The sequence below is a fragment of the Brachionichthys hirsutus genome, chromosome 6, assembly GCF_040956055.1.
Source record: "Brachionichthys hirsutus isolate HB-005 chromosome 6, CSIRO-AGI_Bhir_v1, whole genome shotgun sequence".
NCBI lineage: Eukaryota > Metazoa > Chordata > Actinopteri > Lophiiformes > Brachionichthyidae > Brachionichthys > Brachionichthys hirsutus.
Window position 1 is genome coordinate 1,674,638 of NC_090902.1, and position 21,461 is coordinate 1,696,098.

The following is a 21,461-nucleotide window of genomic DNA, read 5'->3' on the forward strand; positions in this document are numbered from 1 at the left end:
GGGGGGGGGGGGTGTGGTGTCCTTCTACTCTGGAGCCCCTCCCTCTCTGATCACGCTCACAAATCCCCGCCTCCTCACCGCCTTTATTTCTGCTCTAATAGGTAACATTATCCCGTATTAATGACACCGGTGGCGATGCGCCGCCGCGAGCTGAGGAAAAGGGTGACTACAGATCAGCGGGGTGAGGCGGGCAGATCATTAACCATAATTACCTCCAGCTAATCCACTTCCAAGCAGCACAAAATAAACAGCCAGGCCCATTAGAGGAGCTGACTGTCAGCCTGCAAGTGGCCTGTGGCTCCTTTGGCAATGATCGGAACCCGCAGGGGGATAAGAACAGAGGGGAGGGGCGCTGCATGAGTAATGGCGAGCCCTACTGGTGCTCGTCCACCTGACTGGGGGTCGCGGCGCTGAAGATGGCGGCGAGGACGCGTCGCTACACGGCTACATGCTGGCAGGACTGGTGCTTTTGTTTTGCCTCACCCCTTCCTCCCACTGCCTCCCTTTCATGTACCCAGATGGTGCTCATTTTGACCTGCCCTGTCGTCCCCCCCCCCCCCCCCCCCTCTCTATTCAGTCGTTGCCTGCAGGCGTTTTCCCTCCTTCCTTCATGCTCTCTCTGAAACGCGAACGCACACACTGCGTGTCATCGTGTCACGGCACACGGTGAAGCTCATTCCGGGTCCTCGGCGTTCCGTGCGGATGATTCGTTTGCATTATCTTTAGCGTCCCGTGTGAATAGCCAAAACGCATGTCGTGAATAATCAATGAGGCGTTCAACAGTTGCTCCGGCCTCCTGCGCGCCAAACACCGAGCGTTTCGTCGCAGCGGCGTTTATTTAAGCAGGCCGCTTGATTAAAGGCGTTTCCTTGACGCACAACGAGATTCTAACCTGCAGAAATTTGAAAAGAGTTCATATTTGCATAGCAGGAAACATTCCTAGCATGTGGCGCTGCTCATTGATCGCTGCCAAATGTGTAGCATGTAGCATTAGCATAATTGTAGACCAAGAAAAAAGAGAGAGAAGCAATAAAATTCAGTTTTTGGAACCACTAAAGGCCAAATTGGGTCATCGCTCCCACAGAATAATAAAGCACCGAAGCCGTGAGGCTAAAGTTCTACATTTTTCCAGGAAGTCTGATCCATTCAGGAGAAAACCATGCAGGAAATAACACGCTGCAGAACTCATGACATTCTCTATGTAAGCTCTTATTTCTGCTTCAGCCCAGCTCACATGTGGACCTTCCAGGACGGGAATATTTGACTTTGCTCGTGGAGAAACAGGATTTCTTTTCAACTCGAGTTTGATTATTTATTCCCGTTGTGGTTGGAGAACACGACTCGGCGCCGCCAAGCATCGAAATGAAACAATCTCCCTCCACGTCATCGGAGGCAGCCGAGCAATTCGTGGAAGCGGAAGGCAAATGGAAATTTAATTGAATTTCCTTGCAATTACAACCTCTCCCTCATGATGAACTTTGAAAAGGGGGATTCTTCGGGCGTCGCTCATTACTTTTCTCTGAAATCTCAGACTTATGACAGGAAATTAAATCAATCAGGCACCGGGCTGACTTCATTTCCAATCAATGGGAAGTGAGATCAGGCTTTTTTTTAATTCATCAGCAGCTCGGACTTGTAGACTGCAGGGAACCCGAACCCGGTGCCGTTTCATACGCGTAACGCACGACGCAGCTGAGTTGACGCGTCCTGACTTGTCTCTTTTTGACACCTCCAGTCTTGCCAACAGGCCTCAGGCCAGACACACTCGGAAATTATTCGTCGACATAATTAATGGGTTAAATCTGTGCGTTTTTGTGCATAAAGCCACGCAGATGGAAATAATGCCACGGTGTCCCTCTTGGAGGGCAACTGAGGTCGGCGTTGGCTTTTTAATCAACTCAGAGGGTGCGTGATCTCACATGACTCCTCCTCCTGCCACTCGCTTTTGCTTTCCTGTCACATTTTCTGCACCAGCAGAAGCTTGTAGAACTTTATACGGGACCACCAGGCGGATGAAGCTCGCCGCGCGTAGCTTCCTAAACGATCGTGTCATTGAGCTGAACATTTCGGCACCACCTGCTCCATCCGGCGAGTCGAATCAGACGCGAAACTTTGTTTGCAAACCCTTCGTTTCGTTTTTTTTTTTTTGACGGAATGTGCCTGCAAGCGCTTCGTGTAGCAGCTTCAGACGGGAGGAGGGAGTCTAGCCAAACTTCCCTGTAAATAAATCACCTGACTGCAGGAAAGAAGACAAATAAAGTGCAACTCAGCGATCGGGTTCTCGACTTGAAACGCTTGAGAAGAGTTATTGGGTTTCAGCAACAGGTGCATTTGAGTCAGATTTCCAAAGTGCTTCCTTTTTATTTTCAACAGCACCTGCTCCGGCAAACTTCTCTCCCCCCCCCACCCCCCACCCCACCCACCCTCGCCTTCCTTTCGAGATCGAGTGATCGTTTTTCCAGCAGCAACCGAGAGCAACGCTAAAAGCCACCCAACCCAAGAACAACCGGGAAGCATTAACTGGCCGCTCCGCTACCCACTAATGGATCGGACCCATTTCATCAGCAATCTGACATTTAATGAATATATATTTTATCTTCCCGTGCCAGTTATCGGAATGTCCTCCCTATTCCGAGAAATGGCCGCCCGGGGACTCTTCCGAACGAACCTTTTTTTCTTTCGACTGGCACCTGTACGCCAATCACACGCTCCGAAAGCGGCCTGCAATCCTTCCTTGTTTTTCCCTCTTCCCTCTCTGTCTTCAATATGGCATGTGGATTAATAATTCATGGCCGGTTATTAGGGCCAGTTCAATAGAAGATCTGCTGATGGAGGGCCGGTGCTTGGCGAGCGTGCCCGGAGGGACGCTGCGTGTTGTTGTGTCAGCCCCCATCTGCCAGAATGCAATAAGGCAAACAATGGAGGCCTTGATTTCCACCAGCAGGCCCATAATCTTTAAATGGCTATTAGCTGAAGAGTGCAACCAGTCAATAACCGACAAAACCCTTTTAAAAGCTTCTCTCTCTCTCCCTCACCGCCACTCTTTCTCCGTCTTCCTCCATTCCTCTTCATCTCCCCCTTTCTTTCTTGTCTCTCTGTCAATCCGGGACTCGGTTGCAACGACAAAACTCTTTTCGTGAGTTTCTAATGGCGGAACGGGGCGATCAATAGCGGACAGATGAGGTCAACGTCCATGCTAGTATTATTATTATTTATTTTTTTATAATCACAGTGAATGATTCCACGCCGCGTTGAGTATCTATCGTCTTCAGTATACTTGATCTTAGATTGTCTTCGAAAATATGAATCCTGACATTTCTAATCAATGATTTGACAATGCCGTTATTTTCTTCAGGATGAAAGGAAAAAAAACAAGAGGGCGAGATGGAAAGGCTCCTTTGAAACGCTCGACGTGTCTTGGAATAAGGCAGTTGTCTCCCGGTGACATCATATGGGTGGTCTTCTTTTGCCATCAATCAAGCGAGACGCAGCTCGAAAGAGATTGAATTACTGTTTACAAGGATGAGATTAAATTGTTTTTAATATACAATGTTATGAAAGCAATAACCTTTTTGATGGCTGCAATCATATCCTAATAAAACTGATATTCATTAGTGTCAGGGAATATTCCCTGCTTCCAATCTCCTCGCGCTAACACGCTACCTGAATCACCGCCGCTGCCGTGCGAGCAGATCCTCTTGCCTTTTCACGGCTGACGAGGTAAACGCTCACTCCGGCCCGATCTCTCCGGCCCGCTCGCTCCGGCCCGATCAGAATGATCACGCTAAAACGCATCGCTAACGGTTACGTGCTCCTTGCCATTTCACCCCATCAGCCACAATCGTGCAGCGTAATTAGCTTCTTGTTTAAACAAAACAAAACCCTGTCCCTTGTAATAATTCACCTTTGAAAGCTTTCTTTAAAGTTAGCAACCGTTTTGTCAATCACGTGCCGGTGTCGAAATTCTTCTGAGCCATTTCCTGTTGCACAGGAGCGACCCGCGTGCTTCCGCTAAATGCTAACGCTCCCGCGGTTCTCCGTGGGTTAAAAACATCACCTCAGACAGAGTGGCTCGCAGGCTAACGCTTTGTCACGCATCAGCAGCGGTGTTTTGACAAGCCGGCGTGACCTCTGCGTTGCACAATCACATGATCACAACCGGTCAGGTCAAAGGTCAGGGCTAATGGCCGGTGCAGCAAGGGAAGCGGCTTCATGTCGGGCCGGGAGCGTGTGCACACGCGTGCGTTTGTGCTTTTACAATGGTACATTGTAAAGTGAAAGTGCTTTTAAGGTCCAGGTGTGATTTAGAATCTGCACGTTTCTGCCTCAAACTTTATGTTGATGCTCGAGAATCCTTGAACTTCATCACTTTAAATAAAAAGACGGTCGCTGTTATTTGGAGACTATAAACGTTCCCCTTCTTTGATTTTGGTCCGAGGCCAAAGCGCCTTACAGGAAACAGCCTGAATGCTACAAAACCTGTGCTCCAACCTCCTCCATCTTTTTTTCCCTCCCCATCGGATTCTAGTGTCTCTCTATCTCATTCTCCCGTTCTCTCATGACTTTCCCATGTTTCTGTCTTTTCCTCTGCCGCTTATATTCTTTGCATCGCCCCCCCCCCCCCTGCTGCCCTCCTCGGCATCCCTCAGCATCCACCCGACAGAGAGTCATCCATCTTCATTGGGGGGGAGACGCATGTGCTGTTTTGACAGTAAGGACTCTGACAGAGTGAGAGGAAGGAAAGCAGCAACCCCATGACAGCAAAGAGACATTATCGGTGGGGAAAACACATCCGACCATCAATTACTGAAAGCCATCCAACGCCACCAACAGTTAGGGTGTTAACTCTGCCGCCCGGCTCAATGATCCCGAATCACCGGCGACATGTTAAAACTGCCTGCCGAGTTCATTCTCTTCTGGTTCTGGTCCAAAATTAAAAGCTTTTTTTCCAATGATTTAAGTCACTCCTGAATTTGGTTTGCGATCATTTCAAAATGACAAGGCTTCCTCCTTTCTAATTGCAAACACGAAACGCACAGATGTGCCACCGCCATGAAAGATCCCGTGAAAGCGCGAATCAGTCCTTCGCCGTCTGACCGTTCATCACCTTAACGCCTTTCCACACACGGCGGTTTGATTGATAAGGGGCGCTCAAGCTGACATCGGCGCTGTAAGTGACGCGGCGCCGGATTCGCTTGGGATTGCTGTCAGAGGTGATCTCAGTCAGTGCCCCCGCCATTTGGAGCAATATTACTTTGACCTAAAGATGACACTTCAATTAAATACTGTGTCTTCAGGCTGAGGCGACGCGACGGGCTCGCCCCCCAATGGTTGCTGGAAGAGCAGTAATGACACCGCTGACAGTCAAACTGTCGCCGGTCTGTCCTCTGCTGCGCTTTCCTTTGGTGGAATTGAGTAAGAACAATGAAGAATCGTCAATAGATGTAATTAAATAGATTTTTAAAATGCCAGTCTTCTGATTTTTGGAGGTAAATACAGTTACGGGCATTTCTTAAAGGTAACCAATGACAGAATGGTCGTTTTTTTTTAAGGTCTTGCACCAACGGATCTGGATGCGTCTACGTTCCCCCTCCCCGGCGAGGCCACGGCGCCGAGACCTGTTGGCGATGTGTTTTCCATCAACGTGATTCAGCCGCCGTGTTTTGTCAAAGTTGCATTATCACTGTGAGGTAATGCAGCGCAGATGTTTCAAATCAAATCAGTTTGCTCTTAAACTGCATTACCGCTAATAACCCGACATCCACAAGATTAAGGCAAACCTCCGTCTCCGTGGTGATGGATTAGACAACTCAAACAAATATGAAAAGTCAGCCGATTGTTCTTTCTAGACTGTACGAAGAGAAATGAGTCACTGCCGACGGCCGTGTTAGCGTGGAAGGACGTAAAAACAATCATTTGTCAGGTTCCTTAAAGGTGTGTGAACGTATAATGCCTTAATATTTACCCGTCGCAGCAGGAATGGGCTGCAGTTTGTTTCTGAACCACAGTTCGTTCTTCCTTAATCCGGCTTTCTTCGTCATTGTCATTGATATTTGTGTGATTAAGAGCTATTTTAGTTCAACAGCCTGTGAGAAGCAAATATCAAATTAGTGATAATGTTGAAGGATGAATGCGTACACGCTTCGCCTCCAGCAACGAATTGTTGCCCTGTGTTACACGATTTTAAACCAAACCTGCCTCTTTTGTTCCGAAACATCCAGGTTGTTGTCGCGGAAATGCGAAAAGCAAAGCGCTCCAAATTGCCAAAGGGACTGCTTCAGCACGTGGGCAATGTTTCTGACGAGTTTCACGAAAAAGTGTTGAACAGTTTTTGAGTTATGCTCCAAACAAACAAACAAAGAACATAAAAGACAAACGAGACACAATAACCTGCATTAAATGCTGGCGGGTTAGGGTTAGTTAAACCCTAATTAAACCCTCACCTCATTCAAATTCTAATTACAAAGCTAGACTAACAGGTTTTATGAAAATCTATCGAGCGCTTCCTGTGTTATTGATGAAAATGCTGGAAAAACACCGTCAGCTTAAAAAAGAAGCATGGCTCCACCCCTTTATCCTGCCTGCCTCGCCTGCAGCCGTCTTCTCTCAACATCATTGCATCTATCGGGTCGTAACCGCTGATGCACGAACGTGTCCGGGCAACGAGTCGACCCGATCGCCGTCCGTTTGACTAAACGACGTCGCAGTAATAAGTCTTTGATTTACCACCGACGTGATCCTCTCTGATTTTATTTGTGCCCGATGTTCTTAAAGTTGTCTCATAAATCAAGCCGAATCAAGAGGAGGAAGGGGCGATTCCCTCCTTCCTCCCCCGTGTATTAGCTCATCCTCCTCTCGCAGACGCTCTCCGCCCCTGCGCTCACTTCCCGTCTGCGGGCGCTCACGCCGGGACGACGCTCGCTCAGCGCTTCCTCTTGATGACCCTCTGAGGTACATTTGGTGTCAGCATGAACAGCTTGTTTTCCTCTTCTCCCGCCGATTCCCCGTCCTGCTCCTTTCTCCCTCTTGTGCCTCCTGTTTTGTCTTCAGTCTGGAAACAGACGCATTATTGAATGCAGGTTTGAGAGGCCGCTGTACCGGATTGATGGCCGCTTGGGAGCGTGTCCACGACACGCGGGCCCGAGAAGGAGGCTGGGAAGAGCTCTTTTCCACCCCCATCCATCATCCTTGAGCCCTAATCACCCAGTGATGGAGAATATACAGGATGGAGGAGGAGACAGCTCTGGATGACAGACGTGTGTGTGCATGTGTGTGTGTGTGTGTGTATGTGTGTGTGTGCGTGCGTGTGTGTGCGTGTGTCGAGGAGGAGTTTCGTTCCGTTAAGCCTCCGTCTCACAGGACTGATGTCATGAAGTCATGATTGCAAAGATCATCTGGGTTTTTCTTTGTCCTATCCGTCTTCACGTGTTTGCCTTGCTGTAGCTGCCAGGAAGTGACATCATCGCCCACATTTCAATGCAGGTGAAGTACGGAGTGGATCTAAATATGGAAGTCCGATCAATAGGACCACGGATTAATCTCCCAGTGTCCTTCAGTTCGTCCTCTGAGATATGGATCAGACTTTCTCAAGTCAAGTCCAGCAGGTCTGGGAATCTGCAAAACTTATCTATACCAAAAATAAATTCATGCATGTACCCACAAAGTTGGATTTCAAATGTCAAATTTTGACACCCGGAGAAGAACTTTAAATGGAGTCAGATCGTTCATGGGGAGGATGTGACCTCATGTTGATGAGTGTGTGGCTTCCCTTCTTCATCACGCTACCCTCTTCTTCATCACTGCATGTCAGCCATGCATCATGCAGGCTCAAACGGATTACCTTCCTTGTGTCTGAAGCCATTTTTCAAATGATCATGTGACACAGCGTGAAGTTAATCACCTCTAATCTCTCGAGGTTTAAAACTGAGATTATTGAGAAATCTGATTCGACTGGCGGCAGATTCATCCTCCTCGAAAAACCAGTGGAATCACTTGAGATTTAAAAAAGAAAATGTAAATGCTCATCAATGTCGAAGCTGCCATTAAATTTGCCAGGGAAGACATACTCAAATTTGAGTATGTTTTTAATTCCACAGAAGCAAAAATACTGTCAAGTCTCGTGTCACGTTTTCCAAAAGGTGGATTTGCAAGAGCTTTTAAAAAAAAAGGACTCCAGACATAGAGAACGCCCCGTCAGTAGCCAGCAGAACTTTTTTTCTTTTTTTCTGCAGAGCATCAATCAACTGGGAGCGTCTTGCCACGTCACGCCTGCATTTTGCTATTTGCCATCACAATGATTAATAGTCACTTTGCGTATTATTAGTGCACGGCACGCTGCCACCGCTCCCACAATTACACAACACTTATCGCTTCTGAGCTGTCAGCGATCCACGCAGGGGGAAGTGAAGACCGGGTTCACGTGGAAGAGCAGAATGCACCGGATGCGTCACTTTCTGCCCCCCCTCCCAAAAAATAAATAAAAATAAAAATACTGCAGATTGCTGCCGAAGATTAATGACGTGTAATAACATCACAATTCAATCGTTATTGATGACTTTTTTTTTCTGTTGGGAAGCAAAACAAATGTCGGATGAAAAATGGCGCACCCTCGGAAGCATCCATCATAAAGGATATGAACCCTGACAGGGTTTTCTATTTCTTTTGCATATTTTAATATGCGGACTAGAGTTGCAGATTTATGGTGAAGAATCCATTGACCCGCTGACATTTTAATTTAATTTGAAGACTATGGATTTCAGCTTGATACCGGCTAAAACACAAGTATAAAAAGTGCCTTGGAGCGTGGAGCAATGTGAATGGGGGGGGGGGATTCCACATGACCTCATTCAGTCCAGCCATTATCACTGAAGTAATGCATAAGCTGTTATTCCAGGTATAGGACTGCGCCTCGTTTGTCAACGTCAGATGAAAGGTTTTGCAAGACAAAGACCCATTAAGAACTCAGACTAAGTGTTTCTTCTTTCGGAATATTATATGATAGCTATTTGTTTTCACTGTCTCGTGTAGTAAAGATATGATTGACTCTGATCTATGGAGGAAAAGGGTTTATTTCCGAACCGGACTGATGCGCCATCATCAGCTGTTAATGGAATAACCCATTAAGGCGCGCTGATCTCCTATGAAGAGTCCGAACGCGCCGTGGAGAAACCTCTTCTTCTCCTTCTCTAGATCTAAAGTAGATATTCTCAAAAGTTTCGCGACATGTTTACCGTTAGATTTAGATTCGAAAGTGTAGGTATGAAACATTTTTCTCCTTTTAAACAAGAAGAAAGAATCTAAAAGTTCAACAGATGCTGCTTTAGAATAGTTGAAATCCCCCTTTATAATTAAAATGAAGCTTATGTGACGTTTATGGCGCTGACATGAGCGTCTTGGATGAGGGAAGGTAATTGGCAACTTCAAATAAATCAAATGGATATTGCTGAGGGGGGGGGGGATTTCAACTATGAAAAGAAAAAAGAACATAATTGAATTCCTGAAAATATCACAGACTGTATCGTTGAACTGCAGGAAGCTTGGAGAGAACATGCCTCCAAACAAATACACACACAAACAGATGCCTCTTGGAGATCTGAGTTGCCGTCCCACTTTTTGACTCAGTGTTGCTTTTGTACTTTCAGATGAATAGCAGACTGCAATTTGCATTTAAACTCCATTATACTTGAAAACGCCTCCTTTTAAAACCGTCGGCTCTTTATTCTAATGTCTTTGTGTCGCGGTATTTGTAGGATTTTTTAAAAAACGTTTAAACTCGAGTGTTTATTTTTCCTCCTGTCAGCAGCCTCTTCGGCGGAGGCGATGTTAACCGAGTCGGCGTTTGCCGATCAAACAACGGAACATGCCTGAACTGAGAAATCTGATTGAGATTCATGTGAAATTCTCACGTCTTTGTTTTGGCCTCTGGAACTAATCGAGACCCCTCTTTAAGATTTCATGTTCCTCCTTCTGTCCTCCCTCTCTGCTGGCATCGCTCATTAAAGCGCTCATGCTGTTCACTTTATCATTCTTATGACCCCCATCTTCAGCGTTGGTACCGAGGCCCCCGTCTCTAATTCATCATCATTTATAGAGACTAATAGGCTCGAGGTGGCACCAGGGAGAGCCGACGATGACTCCTGGCTGCTCAGATCCACTCAGAGTGAAGGGTTTTCATTTGTTGCAATGGCACCCAATATTCTACTGGCTTAGAGCGCAGAACTCTACAAATCTATATGAGGCCTCTTAGAAGGAGACGTGCAACTGCAGACGAGCTCCAAGATGCGGTCCTGGTTAGCTCTTGCAGCAAATATTTCACATTAAATGCCGTTTGTTTGACTGTTTTTTTTTTTGCAGGATGTGTGTAAAAGTGAATTTGTAGCCAACAGTGGGGCACCATCTTTGATAAAAATAAAAAAAAATCTTAAATGGGATTGAACAGGAACTTGCTGAAAAGCACTGGGATGTAAACAGATGTTGCCTTTGCAAGACGAAATGCATCCACGTGAGGTCGCAATCTTCTCATCCACACACTCCCCGTTTTGCATTTAGGGTATTAAAACTGCCTGGAGACTACAAGCTAACATTGTAGCGTGCATTGGGTTTAATGGCGGCACCCGTTCACGCATCCATTCCTCTTGGGATCAACACTTCCTTTGAAGACGGGCTTTCGTGTCACGTTGCAAACCAACAGTCAACACTGGCTGGTTCATTACCAAACAGTCTCATGCGAGTGTCGCTCATTAGATAACTGACTGCAAAGAAGAAAATAAATACGCCGCGTGTCAGAGTTTTGGATCACGCATGACAAGTATGTTGTCTGCCGTCCCCTAACAGGGACCCTAAGACGTTATCCAGCTAAAAATGCCATCAAAGTGAGGATGCCTCTGTGCAAACGGCACCTGTGATGAGCAACTGCACGGTGGTTAAGGTTATGGAAATACTTCATACCCGATGCGATCATAAATCAACCTGCAGGCTCCGAGGATATTTGAATAATGTCATAAATTGTCGGTCATATTTACCAAAGTGACACATGCAGCGCTTGTGCTTTGAAGAATGAGCCAAGACAGACATTTACTGTACTCAAGTTAGCATGTGTGCAAATTCATTGAAATGACTGAGGCTGACTCTGAACCGGCCTCATCTCAGCTGCTCATAGCGGGCAGTGTCACATGTTTTCTAGAGCAGACCTCCACTTCTCTAGATTCTCCTCTACCTGCTCCCTGCTCTCACTGCAGATCACAACGTCATCTGCAAACATCATATTCCAAGGAGCCATCTGTTAGTCTATCCATCACCATGGCAAACAAGAAGGGGCTCAGAGCTGATCCCTGGTGCATCCCATCTCTAATTAATTTTGATTGGTGCGATCTGTGATATTTGCAAAATGTTACAATGTCAAAGAAAGTAAAAAAGTGATTCAAAAATCCACACCTGTGTCTGCATCCCCCTCCTCGGCGTAAGATCCATTCCCACTTTTCAGTGGAGGTTATTTAAAAAAAAAGATATGGGAGATGAGTCAGATGCTTCTGTTCATTTGTAAGTCATCAGCACAATGAAAAACAGCTGAAAGAGAAGCTCATAATTAATATTTAAATTTGTTTAGCATCCCCGACGTGCCGAGGATACAAAGGCTTATGGAGTATCGTCTTTCCAGAAGGGTTATTAGTTCAATCCACAGGTAGACTATTAGCAAGGTGAGTTTATAGATTTCATCATCTAAATAAATGAGAAATTATTAGAAGAATTAACAAGGCAACAATGATAACATCATTTAGTCGTCCCAATTTTAGACACCATGGGAAGAAGATGCTAAATTACTCCACTCGGAAATCGCTCCTGCGTTAATAGTATCTCCAATAAAGGGTAATAAGGTTTGATTTAGCCAGACGTGCTTCCTATAGGGAGATAAATATTAGGATGAGAAATGTGTTTATTTTTAAATTGAATAACGAGGGATATTAATTCAAGTCGGAGAGCTCGACAAAAAAAGCCCATCTATCCCCCCCCCCCACATGAGCGCCGTGTCACTGCTTGTAAAGCCTAGTGTTAATATAGGGGGGAAAAACCGAACTATAATTCAATGCTTTTAAACGGCTTGCGTTTGAATTATAAATGTGGCACTAGGCCGAGGTAAAAATAGCGCCTGACACTGCTCTACCTTGAAAGACGTGGAACAGTCTTTGGCGCTAAGCATCATTAGCTTGCACTTCAAGTTAAAGTGTCTTTTGAACAGGTCATTATATTTCTACAATGGCAACAGCTCTTTGGCACTAATGCCATTCAATTAAAATGTTTTTTTTACAGACGCACATCTTTTCTGGCCAGTGTCTCATGCAAGCTGATCCAATATTTACCTTGAAACTGCTGCTTCTTGTTCATTTTCACCAAGTAGAGCAAACATAAATGCAAACACTACGATGCATTTTCAAGTCGTGCCTTATTGCAGATTTCAGCGTAACTGTTATAACTTCAGATTCCACCTCATTGCTCTCGTCTCGGCAGATTCAAGCAGCGACACGCCGGATGAAGCCGCTGGAAAGACGCAGTTCAACCAAACATACTTTTACGCTGCATTTTTGGGACGTGAGTGCGATGAAAGACAGATGTCAATTTGCTCAAACGGTTGCTGAACACAATCTGATAGTGACAGCGTGCAAATTTAACGTGCAACAGCCTCAGCTGAGCTGTAGCGTTGGCTAGCGTAGTTAGCAGCCTTAATTATAGTCTCAATAGTTTGCTGCAGGTTCATCCATTGTGAATGTAAATGCATGGATTACAACTGTCACTCAATGGAGCAACTTTCATTTCTGGAGGACTTGTTGAAAATGTTCTTGAACAACCGCTCCCCCCCCCCAGAAAAAAGGGTTCAGATCTCAAATCTCATGCAAATGATCTCTGAGCAAAACTTCCCATCTGCTCTGCCGTGCTGCTCCGTGGCCCCGAGAGGGTGCTTAAACAGACTGTCCAGAAATTAGGAGCCGAGCAAAACTCTGCAGGACGGTTGGGAAGCAGCATCCCGACTGGAGACGGGAAATTCATGTACCTTGATGAATACACCGTGAGCGAAACCCAATTGATGATTACGTGCGGCCTCAGGGGTTCGGAGTTGGACTTGCGATCAATGTTTGCCTTTCCATTCATCTTTGCTTTGATCCTTCCCTAACCTTAACCAAGTGCTTCAGCTGCCAAACCATAATCACATAATTACCTAAAAAACAATGTACCTCAACAGAATTTTAAAAAGCAGCACGCTCCTTTATAAATACGGTATCGGGTGACACTATTTAAATGTCAAAGGAATATATCGTTGACTGCAATTTGAGATATTGCATGTCAAACTGAACAATATGCAATCAAATCTCTAATTCGTGCCTTGAAGCATCGTTTCTCCAGCAGGAGCCTAATTTCTCTGCGACCTTTATTCCATTACAAAAAAGAGTTTAAAAAAATACAGATGAAATCATTTTAAATTGAGTTTCTGTTGCTAAAATGACTCATGACACCACCATTTCTGTAAGCTACACCTCATCCTGAACGCCGCCTCCCCCCATTTCCAAAGTTCAGATCATCGATTGGTAACTTTGAAGCCCCGACCAAAAATGCTAACTGTTCACGCGGGACGTTGGAGCTAAGTGCTAAATCAATGAGGCCAGCCTCTTCGATAGGCGTCTAGCGTTACCACGGAGGCCGGCGGTGCGAGGTGAAGAAGATGTTTCCCTGGGGAAGGTTTTTGGCGACGCGCCGCTGAAACTCCGGTCTGCAGGTTCATCATCTGCAAACCGTCCCTTTTGGAGGAGTTGGATCCGTCCGATATCCTTCCGATGTGGTGCCTCCGCCGACTGACCCGTGTTTGTCGTCTCTCTCGGTCAAATTCAACGTTTTCAGGCGCCTGAACGAAGACGCGAGGCAGAAGGAGAAAGAATAAGATCCTGAAAATAAAAGCCAGAGCAGTGAGTTTGACCCGCGCCCCCGTCAGCGCGCTCACACGCCGACAACTTTGCATCCGTTCCTGCTTTGTGACTGAATGCTTGATTATAGTAGGGGGCTGATTTTGGCGTCTTAGCGATCGTTAGGGCTGCATGTGTGGTTTTCGGGCGTGCTAAATTAGCTCGCCCATCCCAAATGGTCATTACACGTGCACGCAATGCGAAACTGCACTGTCAGGGAGGAGCCTGGGCGATGTTACCGCCACATTAAGTTGTCTCTATCATTAGGCTCACTGTTGCTTATTTCCCCGGTGAGTCGTGCTTTCGTTTTGAGGGATGCGGTTATCAAGGTTGGATGAGAGGCTGGATCGTACTGCCGAACGGTTATGTGTCGGTGGTTGCGTGTCTCACTATATGTCTTTTTCTTTTTCTTTTGTCTCTTTAAATTAAAAAAACAAATCCCGCGACGCGCATCTGCGAAAATGAGCATTCAGATTTCAGACAACATTTAAGCATTTGGCAAATGGGCACTTTCTGAAATAACACCCGATGTGTGTAATCAAGCCCGCTGCCAGGGTCTGCGTCTCTCACTGTGATAATGGTGACTGATACAGTGGCTTCAAATTAGCCTTCACGTGCACCAACCTCTTCAATATCTAAAATTGGATGCCGGGGAAGGACGTGAGATTTGGCTATACATAGAAAAAGTCTAGACATCTGCAAGGAAATCTGTTTTTAATGGTTGGAGGGGGAGTCGACAAGAAATCCTATCACAGATGTCTTGTCGAATTAAAAAAATAATAATCAAGAAATCCAAAGACGTTCCGTACTGTTCGAGGCTAGTTCGGACCAGCTCTGTTCTGATCGAGCTTTAATCCACGACCTCCTTCCGCCGACCAGATCTGGAAACATAAGGGGGCTCTAAAGACGGGGGGGCGGGGGGAGACTGAGCAGTTGTGCCTGGAAACCCGATAGAGCGCCCCTCACCCAGAACTTAAAATACCAGCAGAGATCAATAGCGGCAGCATGTTATCTATTGTCCGGGGAGTCTCACAGGCCCCGATGTTTCAGCTGGATCCCTAACTCATCCGGAGCGGCTCTCTAACCCCCCCGCCCCCCCCTGCTTCCAGCATGGAAGCAGGATTCCAGTTTGAAAACTATTCACAGCCAAAGCCCGTTAGCCAAATACTCATTTCTCAGGGGCCTTCTGACCAACATTTTAAATAAAGATTAGTATTCAAATCTGGCGTTTTGCATCTTCAAGGAGGGAAGACCGTCAAACTATATATTTTTTATATGTCCACAGAAACTTTATAAGGAGGTTCCAACTTTATTCAAACATCACGAGGGCAAACAGGGATTTTACGTGAAATCCATCTTAACCGCCGTTTTTAATCAACAGAAGTAATAAAGAGAATTGTATATTAATGTTTACAAGAAAGCCCCCGCCCCCAAGGAAACAATAATGCAAATATTTGTACATTTAATGAGTACCCTGCCATTTTTGCCTATTCTAAAACAATATTGAAGACACAAAGAATCGTCTTGCCTGCTTTAAATACAGAAGAATAAAACATCTCCCTGTGTAATTAAAAGCTGGTCTGCAGCCTCTGGGCGTTTCAAGACATTGTCTGAAAGTGTGAGAAAAGATGAAAAGCAGATCCTGCATAATCTAAAATGCCCTCCACGAGTCAGTGCAAGTGCACCTCACTCCGACGCCTGTGTGGAATGCATTCTGGGTAACGTTCTGTCTGGCCCAGCCCTCGTGTCCATCATCTTAAATAGCAGCAGAGACAGACCACTTGTGGACCTCTCCGGTGGATTTATGGGCTGTTCATGTCCTCCTCCTTCGCCCACTGTAACGCCGCTGCTTTCGTTCTGACGCTGTCGAACGTCGTAAATTCGTCAGCTCCTCGCGGCGCTTCACGTCGACTCGCTCCCGATGTTTTACCAGACAGGCTGGCAAACCCACCGCACACGAGGAGGTGCAGGCCGACCCCTCGGGCCGGAGGGGTCAAGTTTAGGGAGACTTTTTAGCAGATGGCTTTTAAAGTTCAGTCTGTCACTCAGGAGGAACGGAGAAAGAGGAGAAAAGACACTTTAATTGACTCGTGTGTGTCTCAATATTGACCCGGCTCCTCTTAAAACGCTCCCCTCTTAAGGTCAACTCGTCAGCATAATAGTCCTTAAATACCACTTATTCACTCGTACTTAAATATTTATGATAACCTGAGTGGGTCAGCCCGGTTCTCATTCAAATTGGAAATCAATTATTTTAACTTCTTTTGGGGGGGGGGGAGCTCCTCATTAATTTTGTAGGTTGGAGGTCATTTTCGGTTTGTGTCGAAACACAATTTCGGCAGATTCATCAGCCGCCACCACCAGTCTTTGGACACCCAGGTGGGACAAGCTTCATTCATCTGTCGTCTATCATCTAATTCTCGCCATTGCTATGGCAACTGAAGCTCAAAGGGGGGGCAGCATGTGAATGAACATTCAGTTGTCTGTCTTTATTGCTCATTATATTGTCCTTATTTAGCTTCCTCTTTAGCTGCTGTTCCACACCACTGCAAGCCGATGCTAATTACACCCCTCCTGCTGGCACAGATTAATGTTATTATTGCTAACCGGCGCTGCCGCGATCACCAGCTGCTGGTTGACGATTCTAATCCAGAACAAACTGGCTTTATTTACAACTTGTTTACCGCACAACAACGACAGGGACCGCCAAAGGCGACACATCCTTTGTTTCCTCCCACCAAAGGCGCCCAGCCTTCGCTTTGCTTCCTCCTGTATTTTCTTCCAAGTCTCATTCAATCACCTGTTTGTCGGTCGGGGAGCCATCTTTTCATCCTGATGCTAATCAAATGAGCGGTACATGTTTTACACGAGGTTGCCATCCCATATTCATCACAGCTTGCTTGTATTCTAATAGCGTAATTATTCTAACGTTGATTAAGCCACCTGGGTAATTAGCATTTGTGATTGCGACTGCATCCGGAGGTGAGTCGAAGGAAAGGTGGAAGATAAAAGACGAGCGGCAGCCCGACGCTCAGGCCTGGTTTTTATGCAGAAATTCGTTCGTGTCAATTAAAGGAAACGTCTTTCCTGAACATCTGAAATGCGGTTAACATCCACAAGCGGTGCCGCTGATGGAAACCGCGGTCTTTACGTGAGTGGGATCAGGTTCCTGGAGTCGGACGACTCTGTGAACTCAGTCGTGACTGCAGTCACCCCTCTTAGTGTACTTTTCTCTTGCTTGGGGCAAACATGTCTGTTGAAACAGTCAACAGAGTGCACCGACGCGAGGCCTCGCTGTGTTTACTCAGGTTACCCCATATGTTCCCCCATCCCCACAGCCATTCCTGCTCTTCCGGGGGCTGGGGGGGGACGTGTGTGAGTGTGTGCAGTTTGGGTTTGTGCCTGGTGCGCATGTGTGTGTATGCATATGAGCTTTGAATTAGTGTGTTGACTTTCGCTCTTGTCAGGCTACGTTCCTTCTGCAGGCCATCATGCAAAATTCAGAATTTGAATGACATAGACAAGGTTTTAAAGTATCAATGTGACAAAAGGCAGCGCATCTCCTTATGCACACATCCAGCGGTGAGAGGAGGCTGGGAAGATAAAATACCTGCATGCACATCAAAAAAAATGTTCCCACCCAAACTAAGGTCGGTAAAGGTGGCAGCGCGTTTCCTAACTCTCGGGTGAGAAGGTCTGGAAGAGAATTAGTAAAAGTGATGTCAATGAAATAAAATCAGCCACCTGAATAAATGTTGTTGCATGAATCATGATAATAGGCTGTGATTAATCATCATGATTAATCATCATGATTTAAAGCGCTGCGTTCACAGAGTTCCCCGGCTGCTCGCTAGCATCGTTCGTACTTCAGACAGGATTCGGTCCTGTTTGGTTTTATTACAACTTCCATATAAAAGAACATTTTCCGTTCAGCCTTGAGCACAAATATCTCACCGGTCAGCAAAATGCTGTGCTTTAATTACGGGTGGACATTGGGGACAAACTTGGTGATTTAATAAAGTTCCATTCTGCAAAATGTCAGCAGGAATAGTTTGCATTTCAACATTGAGGATGTTTGTTGATGAAGATATCCAAAGATGCTGATTCGACAATTATAAATATTTAAGGGATACTTTGCAGCACGTGTCAAACTCTGTTCCACTTCAATGTCTCGTTTTCATGAATCATGAGCAAGTTGAATTTCCATCCAGGAAGTAGAGAGCAACAGAAACATCAGCTTTTATAGAGCGGACTCATCTGCTGCTTTCAGACTCGGAACGATCGTAACAATCTGATTTTTTTTTACATCATCCTTCATACATCGTACGAAGGCTTTCACACAGCCACGTTCTTCTGATACATGTTTCAGATTTAAAGTCATGTCTTCCTGGGACAGGACAAGAAAGACAGGGTTGTCGGGTGCCGGTTGCCGGGGGGGGGGGGGGGCTGGTGGCGATAGTTATGATGAGCTGTGTTGCTCATCCATCAAGACCACTTACACGCCATAGGATCTGCTCTATAGCTGAGGGGGGAAATTAAGTTATAGAACCGCATCTGCTGATACCTGCTGGTTCATTAGAGCAGTGTTTCCCAACCTTTTTTGAGCCGCGGCACATTTTTTACATTTACAAAATCCTGCGGCACACCCCCCAACCAAAATGACACAAAATGACACTCTAACAGTACATATTAGATTAGATGACCTTTATTATAATACATATAATTAATAATATAGTTTTTTTTATGTATTTATACTTAGTGGGAAACCTGGGGCTGTTTCGATGAACACAAAATGAAGACACACACGAAGCTCTTCCTCATCAGCTCTCAGTCTCTCTCTGCTTGTAGTTTTTATCGCCGTCGAGCTTGAGAAGCTCAGCTCACACAGATATGTGGTTGAAAATGGGAGCAATGTCAGAATAGCCTTGTTGGCTAGAACGGGGAACTCCTTGGCAACAGATAACCAGAAACTGTCCAAAGGAAGATCAGCAAAGTTTAGCTTTAAACCACCATCTTGTTCCAGTTCAGTGTAGTGATGGGAATTCCAGCTCTTTTAAGAGAGCCGCTCGCTGTGCTGCGTGTGCGTAAACACCCCCCACCCCCTGCTCGTTGTGGACACGCACACGCCCACACACACATCTCGACCAATCACGTTAGACTTTAACAGACTTTTTTTTGGGCTCGCAATGACGGAAACCAGCTCTTGTCGTTCACTTCAAAGTCTGAAGAGCGATCTACGGGCGGCACACACACTTTATTACAGCGCGGACACCCGACAACGTTAATTACGTGATATTAGAAAAAATAAAAATAAAAAACATATATATATTTTTTTGGAAAATTTCTCACGGCACACCTGACGATCTCTCGCGGCACACCGGTTGGGAAAAGCTGAACGAGAGACACACGCACTGGAAGCCACATTAACCCATGAACCAAAATCCACACGCAATAATAACTCTCACACCCAAAATCAGTGTCTCTCCAGCATCATCACGAAGTGCAGAGGCGAAGAACGACTGATCCAACACAGCTGCCGAGGACCAAACAACAAACCTCAAATTCTTGTAAAAAAAAAAGACTATATGCTGCGCCCCTTGGTTTCGAACCCGGGACCTTCTGGCTGGGAGTCAAGTGTGCTACCCACTGCACCACCAAGAATGCAGTACGACGTCACATAAGGAAAAAGCACAGCTCCAGTGCAACACGCTGTGGTCTGAAACAGCACCTCATCATCCGACAAGTATGACTTTGTTAATGCCTCGAGTTTCCTACCCCGCACTGGGGGGTGGTTGGTATTGCTACCAACCACCGTGTCGGAGGCCCTGGGTTCGAGTCCCGCTGTGGGAGTGGGGTAGAGTGGGGGTAGCAGGGTAGGCCTGGGGCCTTGCCTGGGCGGAGTGAACTGGACCGGTCCACTTCACCCCGCCCAGGCGGCCCTGGGCCTACCCTGCTACCCCCTCTCTATCCCATTCCCGTAGTGGGATTTGAAGCTGGGGCTCTTTGAACTTTTCAACATTGCTACCAACTATTCCCCCACCCACGTGCACACACCGACGCACGCACTCATACACTACGGACAATTTGGAGTAATCGATTCCCCTAAATTGCATGTTTTTGGAGGTGGGCGGAAACAGGAGAACCCCGACGCAGACACGATTTGAACCCAGTACCATCTGGCTGTGAGGCCAGCATAAACTCGACCAGCTGATAACCAGTCATTAACAAATTCTCAACACCAATGATGATATCACAGACAATCTGAATGTAAATATACATACTTTAATCTCATGTCCACAAATAATCAACAACAAACCTAACTGCAGACACAAATTGTATTGATCCAAATATAGACATTTTGCCAGCTGAAACATATTACATTTTAAAAAGGTCCAAATATTTTAGATCTCCAGCACTCTCACAATACTGCCCCAGTACTAATAGAGTACTACAATAGAGTATTGATGTTAACAAACCTCTTGAAAATATAAGTTGCCCGTTATGGGCTTTTCTTCCGAGCAGATCAGATCAGCAATACGAAGAAAATGTACATTTATATTTCTATCCATCTGGTTCACGTTTCACATCTAACACTGTAAAAAATAAAACAGCAAATACACTGCAAAAAAAACCCCATGTGTTCATTTGGCCTTTGGTTTGCTGACAGGATGTGATGTCACAGATCACACATCCAAGCCTCGTTGTATCAGAAAGTCTTCGAGAGCACTGAGTCGCTCCACCAGCATCACATCCACGTCTGACTCGTCCCCATGAGGGACGCTGCCATTGCACTGACGGAGAGATGCTTCCCGCTTCCTGGGGACCATGGTAACAGGAAGTCCCGCCCCTGAAGTCGACAAACATTTTGAAAAAAGAAGTGTGAAGAACAAGATGAAAAGAGAAGTGCTACCTCTATGTAGTAATAATGAGTACAACTGCGTAGTTAGAAATAAAATACAAAATAACACGAAGGAGGGACACAAATAAGGAGACTACCGTCGCTTTATCATGCTCTCAATACATTTCCCAACCCACCTTGCAGTCTCTTCCTTTTCCGGGGCTGAGTGAAGTCAGGAAAAAGGAGAACCCTCCGTCTTTTCTGCTGTCCAATCAGGAGTAGCGCTCCATTCTCCTCCCGTGGCTCCTCAAATATTGTTTCAAGACTCCTGTGGGGTGAAAAACAAAACATGGTAGAAGACTGGAGATTCAGCGAGATTTGCATTATTCATTTTAAAGGTTACCATTACCTGTTGGTTGAGGGGGAATTGTAGTTCTTGTTCGTATAAATCCCCTCCAGACTGAACTCTTTCTTCTTTAACCTGAAAAAATGTTTACTGATGATTTTGGAACATGGTCAATGTGTTTGTAAGTGACTGTGTTCATTTCCTCCACACCCACGCGACCTACCTTTTGACCTTTGGCAGTCCCGTTGGCGCGAGCAACGTTTCACGCGGTGATGCCCACCGGATTCCAATCTGTGAGACGCGTTTGGCTCGCTGACATAAAATGGAC

At 45.9% G+C, this 21,461-nt stretch overlaps 1 long non-coding RNA gene across 1 annotated transcript; it reads right to left on the reverse strand.

Moving 5' to 3' along the window:
- Window positions 1-20,211: 20,211 nt before the first annotated feature.
- Window positions 20,212-21,248, reverse strand: LOC137895355 (uncharacterized). Its single transcript, XR_011105536.1, has 3 exons — window positions 21,197-21,248; window positions 20,985-21,115; window positions 20,212-20,796 (listed from the first exon to the last, which is right to left on the reverse strand). It is a non-coding gene; the product is annotated as an uncharacterized lncRNA (long non-coding RNA).
- Window positions 21,249-21,461: the final 213 nt, after the last annotated feature.